The 25,723-nt window shown below is 43.0% G+C and overlaps 1 long non-coding RNA gene across 1 annotated transcript; it reads right to left on the bottom strand.

Moving 5' to 3' along the window:
* Nucleotides 1-1,075: 1,075 nt before the first annotated feature.
* Nucleotides 1,076-19,121, bottom strand: LOC136427697 (uncharacterized). Its single transcript, XR_010754498.1, has 3 exons — nt 18,943-19,121; nt 18,617-18,688; nt 1,076-4,385 (listed from the first exon to the last, which is right to left on the bottom strand). It is a non-coding gene; the product is annotated as an uncharacterized lncRNA (long non-coding RNA).
* Between the last annotated feature and the right edge of the window lie 6,602 nt (nt 19,122-25,723).

Genomic DNA, 25,723 nt, shown 5'->3' with positions numbered 1-25,723 from the left:
GAAATACGTAATCACGTGAGCAATCGTTCAGAGCTTGCTGCTGTGCTCCCGATAAACCGGAAAAGAAGCAGTGAATTCAGCAACATTCGTATTCGAGACCTCCGCTGAGATACAGATTACGGGGCCGCTGTCGACGTCATCAGTTATTCGAAAGGCAGCAATTTGATGCCCTCCAATTAGTGCTATTTTCTATGACATCAGTTACGTTAAGCCATGCATCTTAATTTGCATAGCTGTCGCCAAACGCAGACGGAATATTCAAAATCTCTGCAACGGAGGCACATTGCCAATATGTAAATACTCAAACCGAATGCCGAATCGCTGTTACAAATAATGTAGTTCTATTTCTTGGTTTGGGGCCACGTTTACATTGGTTGGGGTTTTCAACTAAGCACCGAGGGTTTAGATTCCATATATATGCAAATAGTTCACAGCATGTGATATTATAAATTTTTGGAGGCGTTATGGGTCTGGGGTCAGAACAATTTCTATCACACGTTTAGTGGTACATTTCCTAAGTTTTCAATCAAATACAAAATCATTTCTATCATTTGAAAATTTTATCGAATGAAATAACCTCTTAATTGCAAGTTTCCTGACTTCGTTTCATTTTTTTACGAAGTTTTTTATTTGCTTTTCTGTATCCAGTTTCATACCTGATAATTTTCTCTAGCATAGAATGCCAATACTATACGATAAATGTTCATAAAGGCAGTGTATCAGAGTGCTTAATGACAAGGAATCCAGAAAACCAGCCCAGTAAAACAAAAGAAGGAAACCTGAACCAATTTGAGTAAAGAAAGCATAAGAGTTTCAATCGACGAAAAATCTCCAGGCTGTTTCCAGATTTTCGACTGGCACACGGTAAAGACCGATACACAGTTATCGATTATTTCGACCCTTCATTCCATTAAAACACGCCTCTCCTTTACTGAATGAGTTAATTTGTTGGACAGTAAGTACCACTCAGTTGATTGAAAAAAACTCGAGTAGAAATTGTTACTAGCCCCTTTGTCCATTGCGAAACCCTGTGCGTAATAAACGAAGCTTAGGCAAAAAGATAGGCAGACATAAATGAGTTACGATAAATCGATTTTTATTGATCCCCCGCTGCGGCAGTGCACAGGAACGGGTATTGAACTTCACAGACATTGGATATAATAGGATCACGCCATGGGAGTAACATAATCTCCACACTGTACAGCGCAGATTCGACGCAAAGTTAAATTTATAGTACACGGACTAAGCCAATCGAACATTATTGCATCGTGTCATATCGAACTGTCTATTTCAGACGCCGTTAGATACGTACAATTTCCGCACAAATTGATTCAACTTCACAATTAAATATTGCCTGTCGTGCCCACTTGACAAAATTCCCCATAAATGCCGTAAGCGTAGGTAAATCAGTTTCAACATAATTCAAGGAAAAGCAGTTGCAAGCTTGAGAGAATTTTTCATCTGAGTAATTTTCCACGGGTTGCAAATTTGACTCGACTTCTTTGCACTAAAATCCGCTGAGTATTCAGCGCTTTCATTATGCAACACATGTAATGTGTATGCAAAAACATTTTCAAAGCGCCGTGTGGAATAAAGATGTGCCGATGTTATTAGTGCTCTCAGTCCGACGGGCACCGCCTTAATTCGACGTAGTCTAGTGCGCACTCCAAGTCCGTGCCAAATTCGCAGAATTCACAAATGCTTTTCCTTGCACATCACGAGAGAGCTAGAGAGATATACAAACATCAAAAGCAGAATATTCTAGTCATTTCGTTTCCCATAAACTACATATCCACCAATTCAAAAAAGTAGCAGTCCCGGAAAAATAAAAGTGAAAAATATTTGAGTAGATAAAGCAATTGAGAGAAACTATAATCATGATGACGTAGTTTGGCCCATATGAAAGGACTACATGCAGATGGTATATTAGGGCGAAGTTCTCTTCCCGTCGACGAGGGGACAATTTGGTTTGCCATGTCGATATGAAGGCGGGGGAAACTTTGATTGAATACATGAATTCTTCATAATTTCGCATTCTCCTCAATTCATATTAATGGCCGGTAATTTCCCCGGAGGGTTTTGAAGCGATTTATTGCAAAGGGAGGCCGGTCGGTGAATTACAGAAAGGGTCATTTCGGCTAGATTTTCTGCGTATTCATTCTTTCCACCGCACATGGCCGAGGACGTTATTGTCGCGGCGTCATGCCCAGCACACGTCCAATTTTGCGACAGTAATATGTGAATTTTACGACAGGCGGCAAACGAAAATGGTCCCTGTCCGGTACAGATGTTGACGGATGATAAGAATTCTAATGCCGAACTGGGACATTCGGGGCATCATGCAGAGATCACGAGTCATTAATGGATATATCTCTAACACCACAGGGCCTTCAGCAGGCGTGCATATCACAGGAAAATTGCCGTGTTGAATCCAGCGTACCCTCGGCGTGCACAGTCTCTCGTGGGGAGGGAGATCGGTGAGGATGGGGCCCTGTTCTTGGCATTCACCGCGTGCCTTAATTGCACAATGTTAAATTAAGGACCGCCGTGAACACTAAGAGCCAAGCCGAGATTTGCCGAGGGATACGACGGTTTCCGAGCAGTGCCGAAGGAGACCCGAAACATTTCTATCAAACACACCCGAATAACAAGCTACACACATACAACAGTCATCTTCTGTCTAATACAGGATACACTATAATAGAATCCACCCACAGTTCCACCACTGCTGAAGGAAGGATGGCTGCTTTATGTCTATTGTTCTTCTGTTCTCTCCCGGGGGACAAGCATGGCGCACCCGGCTTACATGCAAATAAAGCAATATAACGAGAGGCAATCATATATCACCGGTGACAAATTCTGCAATAAGAACAAAACGGGGGCCGTTTTAACCGTTCGGAACCAACGGGCGATAGGAAACCCGTAAAAAATATCTCCATTCCATTTCAGAAAAATCGATGGAGTGCAGAACGATGGCTCACGCATGCACAAGGTGATCAGAATACATTATATGCTGGGGAAAAACCTGACCGCAAACATAATGAGAAATCACAGTGTGGCGGGCGAACCCTGCCGGCACAAAGACGGGCGAAACAGGGCAAAAAACTGCGGGTTATCATCACACTAGAAAGACGAAGAAATGTTTTAGTTACATTTAGAATTTAGAAAACACGACAAGAAGAATCTCGTATCAAATACACAGCAGAATCAAGGATTTGGGGCACGTATGGTACAACCGACTTGCGAAAAAAGGGCGTGAAAAGCTATGGACAACAAAAATGATGACGGTAAGCCGCAGAATGTGAGGCATACAGATGAAGAGAAGACCGCGAATATTACTGTTAGGAAAGAATGCGCCGTTGTTTCGGGACTAGAATGGGGAAACTACCATCGGCATGGAGACACCTTACCCGCAGTCTGAACCTCTCTGTCCCCGCGCCCAGCCGGAATGCACACCGACATCGTCCCATCCACCGCTTCGTGTTTCATCCCCGCAAATTCCAACGCACACACTGATGCGAAAAGGAGGAAAGGCGGAGCACGTACGAAAAACGACGTCACCCAATATTACAAGCAGTGTCTGCCGGGTGGTGCGCACTGAGCCGGGAGGGCGATCGGCCGCACCTGGAATTTCCACCGCCCGCTTCCATGGAATAAGACCGAATGGAACAAGGGCCACTTGCACGTAGCAGTCTCTCCGTCGCATCTGAGACCTCGTGTGAGCATCGCTTTGTCGTTAATACGGTCGGAGCACACTGACAAAGGCTATATAATGGCCTCATTAATAATTAATGTATGCGAAGAATTATGCATAATATGACAGCGGAGCAAAATTGAGTGATGGGTCCCCTTCTAGTGACAAATTAAAGCGCAAAATCCAATAACAAATAAACGGTGAAAATTAAAGACATAAAATGGAAGACGACAAGGTCTTGGTAAGTCCAGAGAACGACACATCGGGGAAGGAAACGGTGGGGAAAGTGACATCATCATTCACACTCATTTGCTATTTTGCAAACACGACGCTTTCAATTTTCAAACAAAAGATGATAATCTGATATTGGGATGGAATTTACAACCTGGTCGGTAGACAGGAAATACAATATGGAAGACGTTGCCTGGAGCGAAAAGGGGAAGTCGAAATAAATGGCAGGAAATATACGCACCTGGAATAGAAGATTCTCCATGTTTTCATGTTGAGTACGTCGGGTGTCTCTTGCCTTCCGTCCGGCCGTTGAAATGAGGTTTTTGCCGAGTGTAGAGACGGACGGATTTGTAGGAGCCATATTGGGAGACATATTGGACAGGTCTCTCCCGTGTCGGTGAGGAGACTGACAGAGGAAGCCGGTGTGCTGGGCGGCCCTGTACAGGGCAGCAGGGAATCCCTACAAAGAGAAAATGAGGCAGAGGTCACGCCGAAAAGCCGCGAGCTACGGGGCGCACATCTAGGCAAGGGCTGATTACAATTACAAAACGCGAGCACAGGTGCCCGGGCCCTCTCATCCCGAGAAGGACCCTCTCATCTGCTCTAAAATAGACACAGAAAGCGACACGAAGTGGACTGTGGGCCCAGGAGAGGACGACCAGAATGCAACGGAGGTGGAAAGCACCGTTTGATGTGCCGCCAGATGCTGTGACTAATGCGAGTCGATATTGCGGAGATGAAAAAAAAGGATGATTCCTCCTCCCATTTGAATAATTTAGTAATTGAGTCCAATGTCAATTTTTGCTACTCCAGGAGCGCTGTAATCTCCAGCTGTAGCCGGGTTTGGAGAGGAAATATAGAGCGAGAAGAAAACTGGGTGGACATTTTTAAAGGCGAGGGCAGCCTCACCTTGGTGCTGAGCGGCTTTCCAATTAAAATGTCGAGATGCGAGCGTCACACGAGCCAGCTTCCAATCTGTAAGCCGCGTTAGGCACGCGAGAAAATCTCTGTCGGCGTTATGACACAATAGGGACGACAAAAACGTCATAACTCGCTACCTGCTGGCATGGAGGAAACCCTAGGCGCGCCCGCGCCCCGGTCTGCTCGGTGGAGAGATGCTCCTGTGCCCGCTGCCGCTGATGCCGGGAGATGGGGCCGCACCCGCGGCTGCCGCAGCTCTCTCTCAATGCCGCACCAAGGATAATGGGTCCGGGCTTGATGGGAGAGGATTCGTGCTGAATACATAATGAAGCGGTGGGGAGGGGGGACGGGCTGGCAGCATCCTCATCACCGTATCACCGAAGGAAAGACAGCACCGTAGCCTTCAGCCACGTCCCTTATAAACCTCACTGATGCGCTAACCACGATTCAATTACATGAGTGAGATCAGGTGCTGAAACAAGCCGACATTTATAAGATATATTACCGCGCAAATTACAATGGACTGAGCGTAATAGCGGCAGTCTAATGAACATATTATGTCTACCTCATAGGCAGGGCTAGGATGAGACCCTCTGTGCGAGTGACCGCATGTGGACCTGAATACTGTCACAAAGATACAAGACTCAAGGGTATTAGGCCACGTCCCATCCCCGCCCCGTCCTTTCATCCAATTACTGCAAATGATTTTGCGTTTAAAAATTCAATTAATCCTCATGATTATACCGGTACACCTTGGCATAAAACCCGCCGTGCGTGGAAACACAACGTGTTTCTACATTATCACATCTCCGGCTCGGTTTAGAGCTATCTTATCCAAGTTTACTTCAAATCCATCTTCGAGGATTACCGTCTAAGGAAAGCGGGGAAAATTCTGATGTTTGTGTTGATTTTGCGAAGTACCTACTTATTATTCCTGCACGCGTGCAATATGCATACAAGTAATTTATTTCGTTATCAGGCGGTCCGCATGAGCGAGGCTTCAATAAGAAGTCATCCTCCACGGAGCACGCGTATGCAGATAACATTATTCATGTTATTCATAAGAAATTATTCATACCGCCGCCGGTATTGTGTCGAGGCATTCCCCTTTGCGCTCACTCGTTATTCAAAGACAGGTATTAACTCGAGCTCGCTTCACTCCCGCGACCTCTTTAATTACGCTGTGCGCTGGAATTCATTTCCATCCGGGCAATTCACAACCTTGTATATGTAGGGGCACAGGTGGCATAGCGGGCTGAATTGACAAGCCTGAATGCGGGGTGTGTCTGTGCCCCCAAGTACGGCCATTTGCCAAATGCTCCCAGAATGGAGCTTTGATTACAACCATACCTGGATTCACGGGACTCAAATACATAACGTTTATGGGAGGTAGTAGGAACGTCCATATTGTGAATCGGTGGAGACTGTAAACAAGATAGAGAGAATGTTAGATGGAAATACAGAGTGAAGGAGGGAATGTTATGTATTATATAGTCGCGTCTTTTAGCGGTTCGCTGCCATTCATATCATGTAGCTCTGACATTCCGCGACACCGCTAACTTCTCTGTAAGCAAGGACATTATATTCAATGTGATGCCCTTTCTTTGAGAGCTCAGAAAACGTGAGACAGAATATAGCGTCAATAACGCGCACAATAGAGCAGGATAGAATACAATGAATAGAATATGCACCAGAATGAACGGAATATGTAGCAGCTAGAGCCCTGGGTATCATGATGGGGATATCCGGATTGTACTTTTCTCGGCTGCCACCGCCTGCATTAAATTGGATGTTGTGTATGCAGCATGGTTACCGTCACTGGTGCGTATGATGCTTTCAAATGTGCGGCTCGTGATCTACAAAGCTGCAGAGCTGGCACTTAATTTGTAACAGGAACTTGCACGGATCAAGTCGGTAAATGTGCATGGTTATACTTTACGAGGGGGAAGGGCAAAAGACACTAAAAAGACATGTATTTACCTAAGCTGAACATCGCGGTTTTAATGCTATAGGTGTTTCCTTGATTAGACACACATACAACATATTTACCAATGGAATTTGGTAGAAGTAAAATATTTCCGCAATAGGACTGGCTTAATCATTGTACTTCTGGTAACCATATCATATTACTGTAAAATCTTTTTTTATTTTTGAAAAATGTTCAACTTTATATATGGGCATTTTTACAAAATCAATGTTAGGAAGGTAACAATAGAAATATGATGAAAATCAACCAAACTGTTAACCAGTACTAGCCTGGGCTGAATTTTGTATATTGTTCAGTTATCAGGGCTAACCCTTTGTAATAGCCTTTGGCTAGTTGGGTAGCCCTGGCCGTACTATTTTTTACAGCCAAATAAATAAATCAAATCGAATCTTCATGAATACATTAAAATGACTCCTCACTCTATTTATGATCTTTTCTACATATTCTATACTCAATATGAGTTGATTGAATTATGCTTAACAAAACAATGTAGACGAAATGCCAAATATACTTATACTTGCAGTTTGTCTGACATGTTTAAATGGTAATTGTTAGTGTTAGCACAATAATCCGTTAAAATGATTTGGCTTGCTCAAACATTGAAGCTGACGTTAACTCATACATGTATTATTCCATGTGGAATATTTTGCTGAGGAAAAATTCCCGATTAACCCCATTTTCATTATTGTATGAAAAAAAACACGTCTCGATGAAAAGTCGCTGGAGGTAAAAATACTGAGCATACGAGCAATTTGACTGACGCTCTCCGCTTTTCTATTCCGAGCCGGCTCACAAACTTGTCGTGTGGGCGGGGAAATTTTCTCTGCGCGGGCATTAGCGTCTGCTGGCCCCGGTCGATGTCTAATTTCGCCGCGTTCCACCGCGGTGCCCGCCCATGACCGCTGCCGCCATACATCACCTACACAGGGACGGGCACCCACCAATCAAATCAGCCAAAGAAAGGCCCATAAGAGGTTCATTTCCTCGCGGTAATCAAAGTGATTCAAGTTCGCTGTTCTGTACCGGGCCCCTTCCCCACGCGCTCTTGCACATTCGATTTCTTGCTTGAATTATTCAGTCCCAACTGCTGCCTCTTTACCCCGCGTCTAAATTATTCAGCTGAGGGATAGGGTTCCTCCTTCAAGTTCCTGCTGCCGTCCTACCTAAAGTTGCTCCCCGTCCGTTGGTCACGGCCTAAGGCAAGGTGACTCGGTCAATTTAGATGTCATCTACAGGCGTCAAGATGCTTGCGGATCTGCAAGAAGCAGCATACCAATCAGCGGGCCATTCTAACAGAAGTCAGTTTATCACGCTTGGATTTCGTTGTTGACCCTTCAAAAAGGTTGAGAAATACGTAAAATGAACTTTGGAAAAGTGTTCAAGACCCCATGCTTCGAAAATGTTAGAACTTTGGGGCATACATTAGAAAACTTTGATTGGCATGATTTGCTTGCCTGTAAGGGACGATTCTCTTTGAGTACGCGTTAATTCACCACCTTTCCCATCTAAAATTGATGAGTCATTTCTTTTTATCGCCAATAACAAATTAACGAGCACAGTTCCTTATCATGGTTTTCATATTTTACAAGTTCTGGCCACGGCAAACGTTATTGTCCTTTACAATCTCTGTAAAAACCCTCTGGGTCAAAGCTCAAAGGTCACAAAAAATAGATTTTGAATCGCTTAAGGTCCAGTATGAAGTGAAATGATAAGTAAGGTGTTTACCTTTTTATTTATAACTTGGTTCATTGTAAACAAATAAATGCACAAGATATTATCTATTTATCCAGATGTCAACTATCTGTACAGATGGATCATGGACATAGGCGTTTGAGTAACTCCCCCCTCTAGCCGGTCATTAAAGCTAGGACAGATGGACTCCACTGGACTGAAACGCCAACCGCATCATTACCGACATGTGAACGCACGGGAATGGCCTACAGCCGCCAGCGCTCAGATGACATTGCTCCCGCGATTCAACTGAAACGGGCTGCTGAAACGACGTCACCACATTTCAGCACGCACTTCTCGTATCGTTCTCAATCAGCAGGAATCCGGCAGAAAGTTTCACGCATTGCCTCCGTTTCAACACGCTCTGCATGTGCCGATGCGCGATTTTTTACAGTCCCTTTACTGTGCAAACTGCAGCTTCATCATGTCAGGGCAAATTAATGGATCGAGGAAAACACTTTATAGTGTACCTTTTACGGTTAAACATAGAGTAATGGCGGACCATGCTACCGTATCTGTCATTTTGATTCAATGGGGAGATGATTATCATTTGTCGGGCCCGCGGTTTGATTATTGTCCACAGCTAAACTTTAAGATCGTGTAAACTCTTTCTAGGCTCCCGCACTACCGAGAACAAACAAGTTTTTGTGAGAATGAAATGTAAAATACTCTTGCATTGGGCCATTTGTTCCACTGAGGTACTGTGTCAATAATTGTGATTGCTGTATATCAACGACAACAGCAACATTAGGAGCCCAGCTGTGCATTAATTGACAATCTCGCGACACCCACAGTAGATGGTGCAATTAAGTGATCAACCTTTGGGGAATAGTGCGAAAGTTCATAAATCGCACGCGGCTCTCATAATGTGGTGGGGTGCAAGACAGATGGCACATTAGACTCCAAAAGAAAAACTAGTAGGAGCATTTCCTCAATACTTCGCGAACACGTTTAAGTCGGGCACTTTAAATGCATGAAGATGACCCAGGAAGGTGATATTTGTCATCTTTGAAAGATGGATTCTGAAAAATGAATGTGTAGATCCAATATTGCGACGTTTACATTGTAGCAATCCATCCGGGGATACTGATATCACATATCCCACCTTCCACTTCACAGTCACTTGACACATTTTATTGGGATTGAAAAAAAATCCGTTAACCCTGGCCTCATATTGACCAAGCTATGGGTTTCTTGAAACCGTCTTTGGGTGGTTTTCATGTTTTTTGCTGATTTTGGCTGTTTTGGGGGATACTAAGTGGGGGGCAACAAAGACAATAATTCCCTACGGATCATCAGTAGTTTGGTTGATCATTCTGATGGAAATAATATTACATAATATTATATTTTCAGGTGGGCGTTTTACTGTTTTTTTTAACCTCCTTTGACCTAGCTTAAAGTTTTTTTCTGGGAATACGAGTTGATGAAAGGAACGGCGAACCGAAAGAATAGTCACTGTCTAAAACTGTTATGGTAAATCACCACGCCTCCATTTAGCGCTGTATGCAATATGCAACATGCAAGAATGTATTGCATATTTCTGCGCACTTTGCAACTTTTAACACTTAATTTCGGCTCGCTTCACATACGTCGTCCTGACTTATTTATATCACCTGTAATCTAGTCATCTATTGTTCGCCTGAATTATTCAACTTCTCCTCCCAGAGTCGATTCCCACATCAACATCAGTTTCACGAGCGTGACCTGACCTTTCATTTGACCTTGCTGGTTTACAAATGACGCCGCCTCTACCCCTGATACATGGAGGCATTATGAAGTAGTAAATACGTCCCAAATTTTGACAAAATTTAATCTTTATCTCATAAAACGTGTGGCGAAGACGGATAACAGCACACTGACCTAGCTCTCTCAAAGTCCCGCCGATCGAGGGAAATCAAAAGGAGGAATTTACCGCTCACCCCGCGTAAATCCTGCAGCCGTTATTGTGGTCTATTGGTGCGAACGGGCGAAAACGGGGACAATTTCGATATAAAAGAATATGACAATACGTCAAGAAATACATTTACCCACATCCAATCTTTTCAGAAGCGCCTAGCAAACTAATGGTCCTGAGAAACGAGTTTAATAAAACGGCGCCACGAGAGAATATAATAAAAATGAAAAGTGGGAGGCACCGTATGCCTCTGTGATATGTCATGTGTGCAAATTTCATCTCCCACTATCGACTGTGATACAGTTTCTTTTACGTGCGCGTATAAATGCTTCATATGGATTGTGGGCTGCTTTTACATCTATCAGGCTACACTGTTATGGTTATTAGCGCACACTTTCTCGATGGATGTCTCCTCATTTCCAAAGCATACGCATCACAAATGATAAACGTCCATAATCATCAGCATATGCACATATGCAAAGAACTTACTTGCCATAGTATACGACGTGCAGATTTTGAAATAGATTTATTACAGATGCACATGATCATATCTACCAGATTTAACTTGCCGCGAGTCTTCATTTGACTTAACGTATAGAAACCTACTGGCAATAAATGATTGCATTGGGTATGTATCTTTCCTTTAATGTCCAATATGTTTTAGCTGACCGACCAAGTCTATCTCACATTGCGAGAGGTTTCTCATCCATATATTGTTCTCTCTTATTCTTGAGTATTGCTAGTATGTACCGTGCTTTAATCTAGACGAATACCTTCATTGATAATCTCGTTCACCAGACGTCGCTCTGGGTTCCTTGCTACGTTAAGCCCTCCCCCACGTTAGGAAACAAGGTAGCCGGCCTCCCTAGGCGCGTCTGGCAATCGAGATTAACTCTACAGGCTGCTAGGGGTCATTTAATCGTCTGTTCTAGGATCACTAGAAGATTTTCTACGAACTGCACACACACAGGCGCGCGGGTCAACTCAAGGGCTTCATGTGAAACAGTTGAGTTCTTTAGGATTCCGCACAGATACACGTTCTGCTATTGTACAGCTAGCCGAAATCACTGTAACTGTAAATTATCACCACATTTCTCATAAAGTTACATATATTTAATCACTGTGTCCTGATATGTTTATGGAGGTGTGTGGCTATCAGGAGACTGGTACCTCTGCTTACAGACCTTCATATTTACTTTAATTTCAAGTGCTGCTTTCTGCTCACCTATCTAAGTATTGCTAAACCACCCCCTCCTCCTCAAACAACTATATAGGACAAAGATTGGACCTCTAAGCGAAAGCTAACCATTGACATTTCTTGCTAAGTGCTTTTGGGTGTGATTTCTTAGCGATGCACACTCTATGCCACATCACAACATTAAGTGCGATGAGGCCGCTCTACAATTATCGGCTAGTTGTCACGGAAACATATTCGTTCGCGACCAGCGAAAATGTCTTCTCTTTCCCTTCAGCGTTCAAGTATGATTAATCAACTCTTTCTCCGCCATTCTCCTTAGCTGACCAGATAATCAAATTTCTCCGGTTGTCGGAGAAGACGCGGCAATGTTCTGATGTATCCTGACTACCGAAGTCTTCACTGCAGTGTTCCTTCACCTTTAAACGAGCAGCGGGAAATGCCATGTGTCTAGTCATGCGTTGTGAAATGTATATGATAAACGTCATCACAGTGGGTGGGAATCACTCATTTAAGCTCAACGTTCCCTAATATGGCAAATAACAAGTTTTCTGTACGGTAGTATTGTTATAAGCGTTGTTGCGGAATCATTTAGAATCATGAACAAAATGAACCGGAATCTTAAAGATCCGATGCCCCGGAATATGGCATTGCCAATGGCATTGGTATTCCGGCTGTGCAACCGTTGGGTTATGAGAATCTACTGATGAATGACATATTTGATCAAGTCACTTTGGTTAAAACACAGAATGAAGCTGTGCAGGTCACATCATGCGTTACACATTGCCATTTTTGATCCGAAACAGTAGATAGAACCTTTTTTAGAATATATGTACTGCACACATGTACTGCTGATGATTAAGCAGTTTAGATATGTAGAAAAAATAGAATCACGTTTGACAGTGATTTCCAATTCCTGGCCTGTTGTTCAGATACCTGACCTAAGCAAACGTTCCCTTGATCGTTTCATTTCTATCTGCCCTCTATGGCAGACTGGGCTGCCAAAGGTCAAAGTCAGGGCGTTTCTGGCGCCGGCAGATCCAGCCTGGCGAGGGTTCTAACCTGCGTGAACACCTACGCGAGCAGTGGGAGCGCCACGACTGCTACTGATGCTGAAATTACAACATTCCTTCACTGCTATGGAGAAGCGTGTGGAATGGAAATGTGACCGATATTTTCTTAGGTCGGAAATTGCAACACCCGGACAAAATATGAACTATATGTTATATATGGAAAGAAGAAATATATTTCATCTACGAAAGACCATACTAATGTTTGTTCCTGAAGAAATATTATCAAGAGAAGAAATATACATAGAGAGAGAAAGAGAGAGAGGGAGAGAGAGAGAGAGAGAGTGAGAGATATCATGTCTTGAGAATAATTTTCAAGATATCACTTTCTCTTAATAGCATCACATGATTTATATATATATTATATTTCTTCTCTTGAGAATGTGCTCTTTTTGAAGATCAAATGTGTTACATATATATATTTCTTCCTCACAGAGACAATGAAGCAAATTCCCTGTTATATTGCCTACGATGCTTTATCCTTAGCCAAATGCAAATGAAATATCTAAGTTGATCACTATTTCTCAATGGACTTGAATTAAAGACACACATTCTGTGATTAGATTGACAGTAATGAAATGTCAAAAACAGTGCACGTTGACATCATAACAAAATTGACCTCTTTGACAAAATATCATACAGTTTCAAGTTTCATTTCATAGAAATGTAAAGGATTTTAATGTATCTTTATGGCTTTACAGAAGTCTGAAATCATAGGTTGAAGAGTGAAATAGTTTAGAAATAAGTATAATGAAATTCGGCACAGCGGGTATAGAACACGATACGTTATCAGTACCGGTCATCACCATGGTAACAGGTTCATGGGGTCACATCCGGTCCAGGTTAGCAAATTTTGTTTCAACACTACCTAGATTATACATTAAGGCAAACTCGATAAAATCAACAAGACAAGACTGCTTTTCTTTCGACAATAATTGTGACACGTGTTCTACCTCAACGTTTTTAATCATTTGAACTGTTTCACTTGTGGTCATATCTTAACGACGTAACAAATTTCCATGGCGATATGTGATATGCTGTGGCCAGAGATAGGTGGAAATGTACTTTAAGTGACCTTTGATCCTTCCTGTTCAATGAGTTACAAGAGGCAATTCTCTGACGTATCTACTTGCAATGGAAATGCATTTGCCAGTGTAGTGTAGACATAAATGTTGACAAGGAACTGAATACAGATTTTGTCCAAACTCGACAGAGAAAAGTACACGTGGACAGTTAATGGACGCACTACCTCACAGTATATAAGGGGTTAAGTTTTCCACGTATTGACTCGACCTCGCTCAGTTCCCAGTGCGACAGAAACAGCCCTGGCGAGAGGCCCGAAGCTTTTTGACTCGAGTGTAGCCAGAGATTTTTCTAAGAGGGTCTGAATGCCTGACTCAGCGCGGTGAAATCTTGCCCGCTTTTCTCGCGGGTCTGCGGAGACCAATCGGCTCATGGAGGTGACGGTGTGTGGATCAGCGGCCTTTGAAACCCTAATCCTACTTGGGCTGCCAAAACATGAGGATCCACACTGATGAGGCGATCGATTTTTTTCTTCTTCACCTTCCATCCTCGGGTACGTTAGACGCGCGCGGTGAGTAATTTGGCGGGGTCGGGGTGCGTGGTTATCGGCAGCGGAGGAGAGGTGCTCTTCTCCGCTGTTAACCCGCCCTCCCTCCGGGCCCTCACAAACGCGAGTCCGCCAAAGCACGAAATTGAGACACCGTCTAACACCTACAAGTAAGGGGTTTAGCGTTTCACTGCTTCAATAACAGCGCGCACTGTGGTATCAGGGCTCCTAAGAAAGATATTTGATAGATATGGAATAGTTATAGTGGTGTATTAAGAATTACGAGGGATGAGAGTACTAAAGGGCCTCTGGCGCCGCAAACATTTCCGTAGTAAACGTGCTTAGGAGTATTCGCTCTGGCGTGAAATAGGAGATCTACTTTTATGTTAGGGAAAGATGCGGTGGATACCGATATGCAAATGCCAGGTCGTACCTCTTGTCGTGAGAATAGACCGTGCAGATATTCCAGTGCACCCCGTCCATTCCAACTTGTTACCGAGACAATATCTGCAGCGCCCTGGTGTCTCAAGGAATCCATAGCTAAGAGATTAAAGCAATAGATGCGAACAACATCAAACGCACTTATTCACAAACAAAGCCGACCCTTTGTATTTAGTTTACCGTTGTAACACTACTTGGAGATGTGCATACTTCGGTACAATGTGCACGTCTTCAGCTAATATAGGTCTGAGCTGTTGAGCCGAATTATATAGAGAAAGCACGGCTATAGTGAGCTGCTATTCCTGAAGGGCCTCTTTGTCATCTTTCTGTGGGCGGATGATTTACCGCTTCATGCAGCAAAAGTAGCTTCGAATCATTCAAGACTTCATTCTGTATTTCTGTTATTTCCATGTGCATTTTGTTCTTTTGTGCGAGTTCTTCGGTACAATTTTAGAACAAGCGCCAGAAGTACGTAAATGTGATACATGTATCAACTTCAGAAAGCATCATCCCGGTTGAACTTGTACCTTTTGAAGCCGGTATGTTAATCATTGCAACAGTCCTTGACAAATTCCCGACGTTATTTCCTTCGACATTCAGAACGCATTTCTCTGGAGTCGGGGAGGGCGACAAAAGTGTCACCACAGATTCCACAATTACCCAGGCAGGCGTCTTCCCGTATTTTCCCGCGATAAGTCTTCACCAGGAGACTAGAATGCTCAGGAGGAAAGACATAAGTCATTCTACTGTGAGAGTTGTACAAAAAAACCCTCCAAACTTCAAGTAAGCGAGGAACATGGCGGCACAATTGCGTTGGAAACCTGCTGTTATGTATGTAAGATAAGGGGTCACGACACAAATGGCGAACTGACGTGTCATTTCAGGGGAGACTTTTCTCCGTGATATATCGCACCTTAGAGACTCAGACATCTTCAACGTTAACAACAGGTACAAATTGGAAATGGTTCGACGCCCTAACCCCGGTCGTAACGTTGGGACCCTTGCACAGAGATATCTCATCTTGGGTGCAGAGGTTTCCTTATCACCACTCTCCAATGTGAGAGACAGACAATTCGACAAACAGTCGCGGATGGGAAGGTTACATGGCTTCCTCCTCTGGGGAAAATGTCAGATTTGACGAGTGATGACAAAGCTTGATAAGACGGAAACTGGACCTTGACTTATCAGTAAAATCTGCTTGTAATTACGTGTATGTGTGCTATCTAATGATTGCGAGTGCAATCTGCTAAGTAGTGAAACAAGGCGATGGAGAATTTTGGTATAAAACCTACTTCTACCAGATCTTTCTTTAGTCACTGACGAAAGATAGCGTATGCTGTCTGAAACGTCTGGCTGTTTCAAAATTTTATCCAGTTGCTTGAGTAACTATTTTTGGCGTATCTTTTTACCTGGATGTCTAACCTTCATCAAAGGATGGAGAATATTGTGGTTTAACAGAAAAGAAATTTCCTGGCATAACATACGTTTTTTAACGTTTTCTTTATGCCAAGAGACGGCATCCCAAAACATCCAATCAGGTATGGGTAGAGGATACATTCCTCGTTATGATTCAACAAGAATACATCTGCAGAGTCTCGGTAGAATTCGAAGGTTTTCGGTACAAAAAGCACAGCATGTCCCCGGAAACCTAACTTCCCGCTGCATCCACCAGAGACGCTTGATGAATGGTAACACTACTAGATAGTGATTCTTCCCTTGCTGGTACATCACAGTGCAGTTCCCTCGCTGCCGATCACAACACGGATTTTAGAGTGAATGGTGGACAACAAGTTCATGGGGGAACAATACATCCATCTGAAGGGCTGAAGCCAAAAGTGGTCTGGGGCACCGCGACGAGCCTGATGAACAAAAATTGTCTCATAGGAACAACAGGTCATCAGTCTTTGCCATTACGTACCCTCTACCAACATCCCTCATGGGAGAAGCCATAAAACTAAAACTAAAACTTGCCTGCATCACAGCGTTTCCAAAGATTCAGTCGCAACGATTCACTTCGAGTTCTACCGCTGGTAATGTAACCGGAACAGTAGCTACATACATGTATACTATAATAATCGAGTATATTACTTGCATCTTGATTTCATTCTCCTCCCATAGCAGGGCCGAACCCACGTGTACCTCCTTCGGGTTTGCAGGTACACGCAGGTTTGGCTCTGCTACAGTAGAATGCTTGCTAAGAATATCACAAGCGAGCTAAAGCAACATGCTTATGACTGTGAAGAATCCGTACCCCTGTGCAGATCGTCATCCATATTATGATTATTGGTAGTTTTCTTCCACTTAGTCTTAAATCTATGACGTGGTTACACATGTAGCTAATAAATTTTAGTAGCATTTCTCACGTACAAATTCGATTAATTGACTGTAGAAAACGCTTCTGTAACATGCTTTTCAATAGATGACAAGATGGGTTGCAGGAAATCCTCTCAAACGGTTTTGAGTGAGTTCCATGATGTGAAAGAGAGGTAGCATATACATACAGCATTTTTAAGAAGTCAATCTTTGTACGTAATTGTCTACACATGGATGCATTTTGCCAGAAACACACAGAGATATCTTTCTCATTTCATCGTGACATTAGGCCTTTATCTGATTCAGTAAAAAAGTATGACAGACCACAGATGACTCTAAAAAATGTTAAGACATCCAGTCATCGAATACAGAGATGGTTTTGAGTGTACCTCCTTCGGGTTTGCAGGTATACGCAGGTTTGGCTCGGCTACAGGAGAATGCTTGGTTTAGGAATACCACAAGTGAGATAAAGCTACATGCTTGTTTGCTCCTGTCACGTATATGGTAGAATATGAACACATAAACAAGGCGAGTAATTCATGGTATAACTCCAGGCTTTGCCTTGTCTTGTCTTGGATACTACTTATCACAAGCTTCTCTTATCCCAGATGCACCATCTAAGGCACATTTTGGTATCTTTCCGGGAAAGAGTTCGTGCGTATAGCGGTTTTCTTGACGGGAACTCACCGGATACTGTGAGAGAATGATGGCCAGAAGTTTTATGGGAATTACGTCTAACGCGCTTCACAAATCTTCCAAGGATATTGTTGTCACACCGGTAAGGGAGGGACAATTTTTCACCGACTATGGTTTCAGCACCAGGGACAGCACCCAGGAGTCACCGCCGTGTGAAGACGGCGGGCCCCGCCATTATGTTCTGAAATTTCACGCCATTGTGAGGCACTTTACCGTTCGGCGCTGCGGAGCGAAAGCAGACACTTCTAGCGCGACTAAGTGACAAAACAAGACCGCTGGCACAGAACGGGCGAAGCTGTCAGCCAACCTGCACTAAATTGCAAACTGTGAAGGGTACGCTAACGAAAGACAATGGTGTCATGTTCCATCTGGCAGGGTTAATTATGAAGTGCGTCTATGGGGAGCCCTCAGGGCGTAAGATTTCACCGTGATTCTCCTTCCCCTATACGTCAAATATGGTATAGTGCGCACTCGACTGAAAAGGCATCTCCTGAGCTCATACATCATCAGCGAAAACATTGCATCGCACTCCACGGAGTCTTGGTAGTAGATTCCAATCGTGCTATTCGTTTGTCACTTTTAGACACCATGCGGCAAAATGCCTATAATCGAACATTCATGCGCGAACGCTACTCCGGCTAAGTATCGGTCTATCCTCTGTCCATTAATCCCACAGATGGATTGTGTCAGTCCCCAGCACTAAAAGCACTCAGCAAACAATAGAAGCCCCAGTCATTAAGCAATGATGAAGCAGTTTACTCGATGAAACGCTTACATGTGGTAACAAATAAAGATTGCATTGCTAAAAACGACATTAAGCCATTAGAGGTATTTTGTGGTGAACGCCTGAAGTGAAGATATGCTGATACCTACCTGGTATCTTTGCTGTTGATGTTGACGATATCACAGTCAGTTTTCCTGCCCATCGCAGTATATCAATTGCAACTGGAAAGAGAAGAATTCGTCTGTATTTTCTTTCTTTACAAACATATTCAAATTCATAACCAATTTGCCTTATCTGATATGTCGCAGTATGGTACCTTACCAGGATTCCGTTTGATTAGGTCGATTATATCCCCTCTCTATCCGTCCCTATCCTTATTTGCTGTAATTTAGAGACAGCTTTTTTTTTTAAACACAGACAAGTCTCATGTGTACGCTACAACTGACACCAAACACACAGATATTATGCCACTCACCGTACGTCCTAGCGTGTTCGTCAACCTTATCATTGTAGTAGGAAACTCTTCCACCCACTCTATCCTCCGGCTGGGAAACGGGAAATCAAATCTAACCACTTCGCTTCGAAGTTGCCGCAGAGTCGTCTATTTTTGTGTTTAGACTTGTTTTGGGGGGTTTTCATCCCTTCACGTGCCGAGTTACGCTGACGCTTTTGCAGGGTGACCAGAATACAAAACAAGCATTAGAAGATAGGATTTGGTATTGGAGACCTCTGAGGTTAAAGAAAAACCTCGGTTCGTCGACGTTGACAAATTGAGCTGTCGATGGTCGGGCAAAGCTTTTATTTGCGTAGAGTTTTCTGGTTCACGGGGTCGGAACACCATAGGCGTAAGTGGGAAATGCAAATGATGATATGAGAGCTGGCAAGTTTTCCACGCTGGTCCTTTTCAGGTAGGAAATGTAGTTAAAGAGAGTGCCATTACCGAATATGACTTTTTCTATCCAATATACTGAATATCAAAACTTTATACGCATTCCTAATGAAATATAGATGAAAGACGGCTTGAAGGCTATCCATTCTAAGTCGTATCTGCTTCTTCCAAACAACTTGAGCCGACGAAAAATACCATTGAACCGCATATATCACGTAGCGTTTCCATTCTTTCAAGGATTAAAAAAAGTCTTCATCAAATTTCATGAAAGACCTTTGTATGTAGTGTAGAGTGAAGAGGGATTGAGCCCCAAATCGAACATTACTCAAGCGGAAAATGTGAGATAAAATTTCTGACGCTGCCACCTCCGCCTACTCTCTCTCCTTATCAGCGTCTCACAGGTAAGGGATTTTCTGTGGGGAGATATCCTTTATTTCATTTGTGGCGGAAGAGGATTACGAATTCTGCTGCAAAAGCGCGGGGGAATTCAACCAACCACAAAGGCAATTGTCGGCTGTGATAGCTTGGAACCGACAATGTCACCTTGTACTGAGACAGGCTGTCGCCCTTGCCTGGATTTCCTCAATCGTCCAGAGGCTCAAATAAATTGAGATGGATTTTTTTTAGAAACGAGTCTTATCACATTCCATCATGCTTGATGCCGCATTGATTGCTGGAAACAAATTTTCCCGGATATAGATATCCCGTGATCCCCGAATCCGACAAAAATAACAAGCAATGAAGCATTTTATAAGCAGCCATAAGCGTCGTCTTATCGAAAACAGAAACAAATCCCTGTGAAATTGACACTAAGATACTGTACAAATTATCAGAAGCACACATCTTCCAATACCACTGCGCGAACTAGAGCCCAACTATTTCCATTAAACCCTTCAAACGGCGCCACCCAAGCCCGGATTAATAACCTGTATGCACTTCTTTCACTTCGATCGATTTTTCGGAAAGAAAGTTCAAGATTTTTCATTTAGTTGGCCTCTAAATTAACAGAGCTTTCAATAAAAACTAATGTCCTGTCGTGATGTGTACGTGCACAAACTTGATGTGGACGCACAACCGTGTCATACATTTGCTAATCACTTTGACCAACGCTTTGTCAATTTTACCCTCTTTTCTCCTGACCATCTTACAGCGAGAGGTTTTAAAGTCAAATATCATCTTGAAACTTGTTCTGCGTAACGTTCATAAGTCAGACACGGAACCCACTTTGCAGTAAAACGCTTCGACTGAGCCATCCCAGCGCAAGCAGCATAAATTCCACATTTAAAGGATAAAGCAATTTTTACTTTTAATGATTCAGATCGTTTGTGATATGAAATCCAACTTACAAGGCGATGCACAGAAACCCTCTTCTCATACAAATGCCACAGCCCCGGCATCCTGTATTGGACTTCATTAATGAAGCGAGTCTCATGGCATTCACGTACTTATTACCACTGGTGCGTTGCCGGCGCCGCGGGGGAGGAGCGCAGGGGCCCCGAGGCTTTTCTTGATATGGCTGGCCTCTCTCTACACGACGGTCTCACCTGGAAGCAAAGCAATCAGTGTACCAAACCCGCTGTTCATCGGAGTCTTTATCTTAACAGAGGTCTGACTCCGGGTCCTCCCCGCCGCAGCGGCGGGCCCCTGCCCGGGTACCGCCGCTCCCCGAGCCCCCCGGCGGTACCGAGAGGTCAGAGGAGTAGGATGAATAAAGTATACTGCCATCGACCCCAGTCATCCGTCAGAATGAGCTCAATAAATCTCTCTCGCCGATGGTGGATGTTTAGAAAAATCGGAAACGCAGAAGAAACTCAATTTGATGGAATCGTTTATTGTTAGTCCTCCATTCCCGGCAGATAGACCACTTTCGATAGGACTAGTTGCAACAGTTAATGAAGCCCCATCATGGCTGCGTCACTTTGAAATCAACCTTAACAACTTGGCAATCTGAAGCTCTCCAATTTCCTGTTGTACCGTGATTGCTGGGCGGTTTAGACCAATTCTATGGGACAATTCCTTTCCAGTTGTTTCGCTCAGGGCGTCTATTTTGGCATCAGATTTGTGTTTATTATCATCCAACTATCAACTCTAAAGTGAATTGATTTTAAGACACTTAAGTCGCAGTCTCAATTGTGGCAGAAGTTTGGAGGGAGGACATAAACATATCTTTGAAAACCATCCACGGGCGGTGCAAGAAGTTTTCTTTTTATTCCCTCTGCAGTTTTGAATTCATTTTATTGTTCCGTGTTTTAAAAAATCGACTCAGAACAGCGCGTTTTTAACATTACTTTCACCTTTTGCCAATTTGCCAAAAACGAATTTGGTTTAGTCTTGTGAAGTATCCATAATATTTGATTGATATTTTCCTTCTTTGTAAGTAAATCGGGATAGTTGGGACACCGTATGAATGTTCAAAACGTAGGAGAAACGTTAGAACACTAACACGCTGACAAACAAATGTATATCTGTTAGTGAAGGGCACGCGTATTCTGTGACGGTGCCTGGTTTCTAACTGGACAATTTCTTTTGATCAAACGGACGTCGCCTTGGAAAGAAGCCATAATGAGAATGATTTTGCGCTATACGTGACCTTTAGCTGCTTCAGGCGGTCTCTTCTCTGAGGCGAGAGGCTGCCCAAATCATTCCTGTCAGGGATGATCTTCGATTATACATAGAGCGATATAGAACTCGCACGCTGCATTGTAACTGCCATTATTTCTCTGTCTCCACTGACAATACGGCAGACATGTGGTCATTTCATTTCAATTACAATTAGTTTTCATCTTTGGGATGCAGACTGAACTTAACAAGGAGGTGTCTGTGTTAAGAGTTATCGAACCGATCCTGTAAAGCTAGCACGACGGAGTCGTCTTGAAGTTAAAGATGGTTTGTGATATCACAAGTTATCGCTTTATATATTTTACCCTACAGTATAAATGGTATTTCATGAGAAGTTATTCTACGCACCGCGCAGTAGTGAGCAATATCCGCCGGAGGTTTGTCACGTGTAATGTGCATTGGCAATAAATTTAGAATCCTGAATATTATTTAACTGCAAAACGAAATTTTTTCCCATCTATTTTGATGACAAACTGTGGATAAGAAACAATGATTAAAACAAAGCCGGAGTTTTTTGTCAAGGCGCTTTCAATTTATTGATAGGGAAGAAACCCCATTCCGGTAGTAAACCGGTTTGTAGTCGATACCATAACCTCCCTGTCGCCTGTAAGTCTAGTGAGCTCAATCACCTCCATGCCTTTTACAGTTAGGCGTCTTAGACTCAATTCTTTGTATTGACATTCCATCCTAGGCGCTTAGAACACAAACCCAGCACGCGGGTTTCCCTACTACCTCAGCCAAAGTGTCTCACGCTAAACGACACTTTCCTGCAAGTTTGCATTTTAGGGATCGCCCAAAGAAATCCCCTAATCCATTAGGAGCGCGCACCTTTCAATAAAGTGACAATTTAATAGAAGTAATTCATATCTTTTCCCTCGCAGCCAGGACTTCCTCCGTCGGAAAGACTCACCTAGGATATAATGGCAATAATATTACAAGAGAAAGCAATTTTCTCGTCTGCAACTTGACAAATTCATGGAGGCGTCTTATCCATAAAGGGATTACTAATGGCGAGTCGCTTGGAAATGTGACAGGAAATGTGTGACGTCACCAGTATATATATATATATATATATATTTCTATTAGACGTTAAACTCAACATGTTGGCTTATTCATATAGTTATACGTAATTTGATTCATTTGTTGTTTGCTATTGTTTGTATGTATACATATACATATACATATACATATGCATATACATATACATATACATAAACCGTTGAAGAGGTTCATCAGTCACGTATAATCACAGTTACTAGAATATTCTTCAAACAGTGACTTGATAAAAGGTATATACATATACATATACATATACATATACATATACATATATACATATACATATACATATATATGGGTATAGATATAGATAGCAGTTTCCAATGCCCCTTTGCTTGCAGTACAAATGAAAAGAGGAAAACGTTTTAAAAAGGTTCAATAGCCTTTGAGAACAAATAGCGGCAACCGCGCAAAACAGCAGTGCCAGTGGCGATTAATTCGAGATGCACCTTTGAACATGATAAGGTGTCCCCCGTAATCTCCGAATGGGCACAATATGGACGCACAATGGAGAAGTAACTACTACCTAAATCCTCCACAAGGCTCGATTCCTAAACATTGCTATCGGCCTTGGGGGTTAGGATTTGTGCAAAGCTCTTGTTGGGACGGTTTCGGTTTGCTTTAATTGCTGCGATGGCATGGTATTGCCAATTTGTGAGGAGCTTCCCTTGAAGGCCATACTAGTTAAACTTCTTCTACAGAACGTGTTGTCTTGGGGACTTTTCTCGCCTAACTTCAGCCAATGGCAGACTGAAATAAGATAGAATCGTAACAAATCTACTCATAAACCTTAATGAACCGCTATATCTTCTAAGTGATCGCAGTACATTGCTTGAGGCTGTGAAAGTCTTAACTAAGTTGGAAACAGTGTATCTCTATGAGCGGTGGGAACACAAGGAGCTCTGTTTTTTTTTGCCAACGTCTGCCACACAACCAGTGGAAGAAAGGTCAGCTCACACGTAAGGTAGGTGAGCGAGAAATTGGTACTGTCGTTCCGTTAATCAGCGTGACATATTCCCCCCGTGGGACAACCAAGATAGTCACACCGGTACCGCCAGTGATAATGATTTGACAAGATTACTAAGGTTCTAATTAATTTTGCCCGATGAGGATAGGCGATCCCGTTAATCACCCACGTTTGTGTCGGGCTGCTGTTTTTCCGGCTCCTCGTCAAAGTCGGATCCAATGACCGTCACGCCCCTGGAAGCGCCGGGAGAGATATTACCCTGGGGGGAGCTGCATATTTCATGGCGAAGACGTCCATCGCTGATACTATCATTTCATGTACCAAAACTTCGCTTCACCTTTGGATGCTTAACTTTTATCAGCGACGGTCAGATTATCACGGAAACAAGATGAATTTTGGGGCGCAACAGCTCAATTCATACATGATATTCGCACATAAATGATCTTGACATTTTCATGGGCTTGTTTAACAGCAAGGATTAGGGGGTCGTAAAAAGGCTGTTAAAGAAAGCTGCAGGGTTACAATATGGATTACGGATGACACTTTCACAAGTAACATGTTTAGACCACAATCCTATTGTTGTAATCTTACGTTATGTTGGTAGCAAAAAGGGAATTATGATTGTGGTGACGTACGGATATTACTTATGACCTCTATATCTAGCAATATTAAATATGATGAATACGTCAAAAGTGCTTAGAATTGAAGTTGACTGTATGTGTATTTTCGTGCAGGTACGGTGATGTGTTGGTCTGATTCTTGCTTTGGTCGTCTGAGTTAGTCTTGAGCTGAGGGACCACTGTTCACGACATAGGCCACGAACAACAACTATGGCATTATACCATATTCGCCCCAGGTCTTTTCGGTCAACACAGTATGACCAATTGTGTCACGGCTCTCTTGGGCAATTAGAAAGAGGACATAACAGTTGACACAGTACGCCTCTAGTCCCCTGAACAACGCTCTCTGCTAATGCTCATCGAGTGTTTTGGTATCAGGGTCGCAGTCTTCGATCTTTGAATAAAGTCTTTGATCTTTGAATAAAGTCTTTGATCGCGGTAAACTGGTCCTGATCACATTATCCGTTTGAACTTTAACATTTTAGTTTAAGGACTTTCAAGACAAGTGTTTTTCCAGGCCTCTGACACACCTTATGTCACGCCCAGGGAAGCCAACTTGACAGCAAGTTAGATGAGAATAAGTTAACTAGGCTATTCGATAATAAAGACGCATTGCTTTTGCTAAGGTTCCCATTGATGAATGGCAACAATTTGTTATCAAATGATTGATCAGACGAAATCTCACATACTACATGGTCTACAAAATTCCACACGACGCGAATCTTTTAATTTCTGTTCTTGGATTTATTGAATTACGTCGCTGACTTACATTGCAATAGGTAGCGCCATTGATTCGGCAGTCTTCGTTATATTTGATGCCAATTTCTTTCGTTAAATGTAATTTCTCACGTTTCCTTAAGAAAATGGGCATAAATGGATTCTTCTCCGCTCCCGGCTAGCAGTAAACCGTGACACCGATAGCCTCCTTAACAACGACAATAGATCATCATGTTATTAATCAACGTTTTAATCGATACCGCGGAATCAATGCAATCGGTACAGGCATCAACCCAGCAGGGTCATAGATACACGGCGTGTCGACTTTCAAGTGCTGAATTTTCCCCACGCCGCGCGTCTCTGTCTGAATTCCGATAGAGACCCC

Source organism: Branchiostoma lanceolatum, chromosome 2, assembly GCF_035083965.1.
Source record: "Branchiostoma lanceolatum isolate klBraLanc5 chromosome 2, klBraLanc5.hap2, whole genome shotgun sequence".
NCBI classification, from domain to species: Eukaryota; Metazoa; Chordata; class Leptocardii; order Amphioxiformes; family Branchiostomatidae; genus Branchiostoma; species Branchiostoma lanceolatum.
The sequence above is the reverse complement of the archived record's forward strand: the minus strand, read 5'-3'. Positions and strand labels throughout refer to the sequence as shown.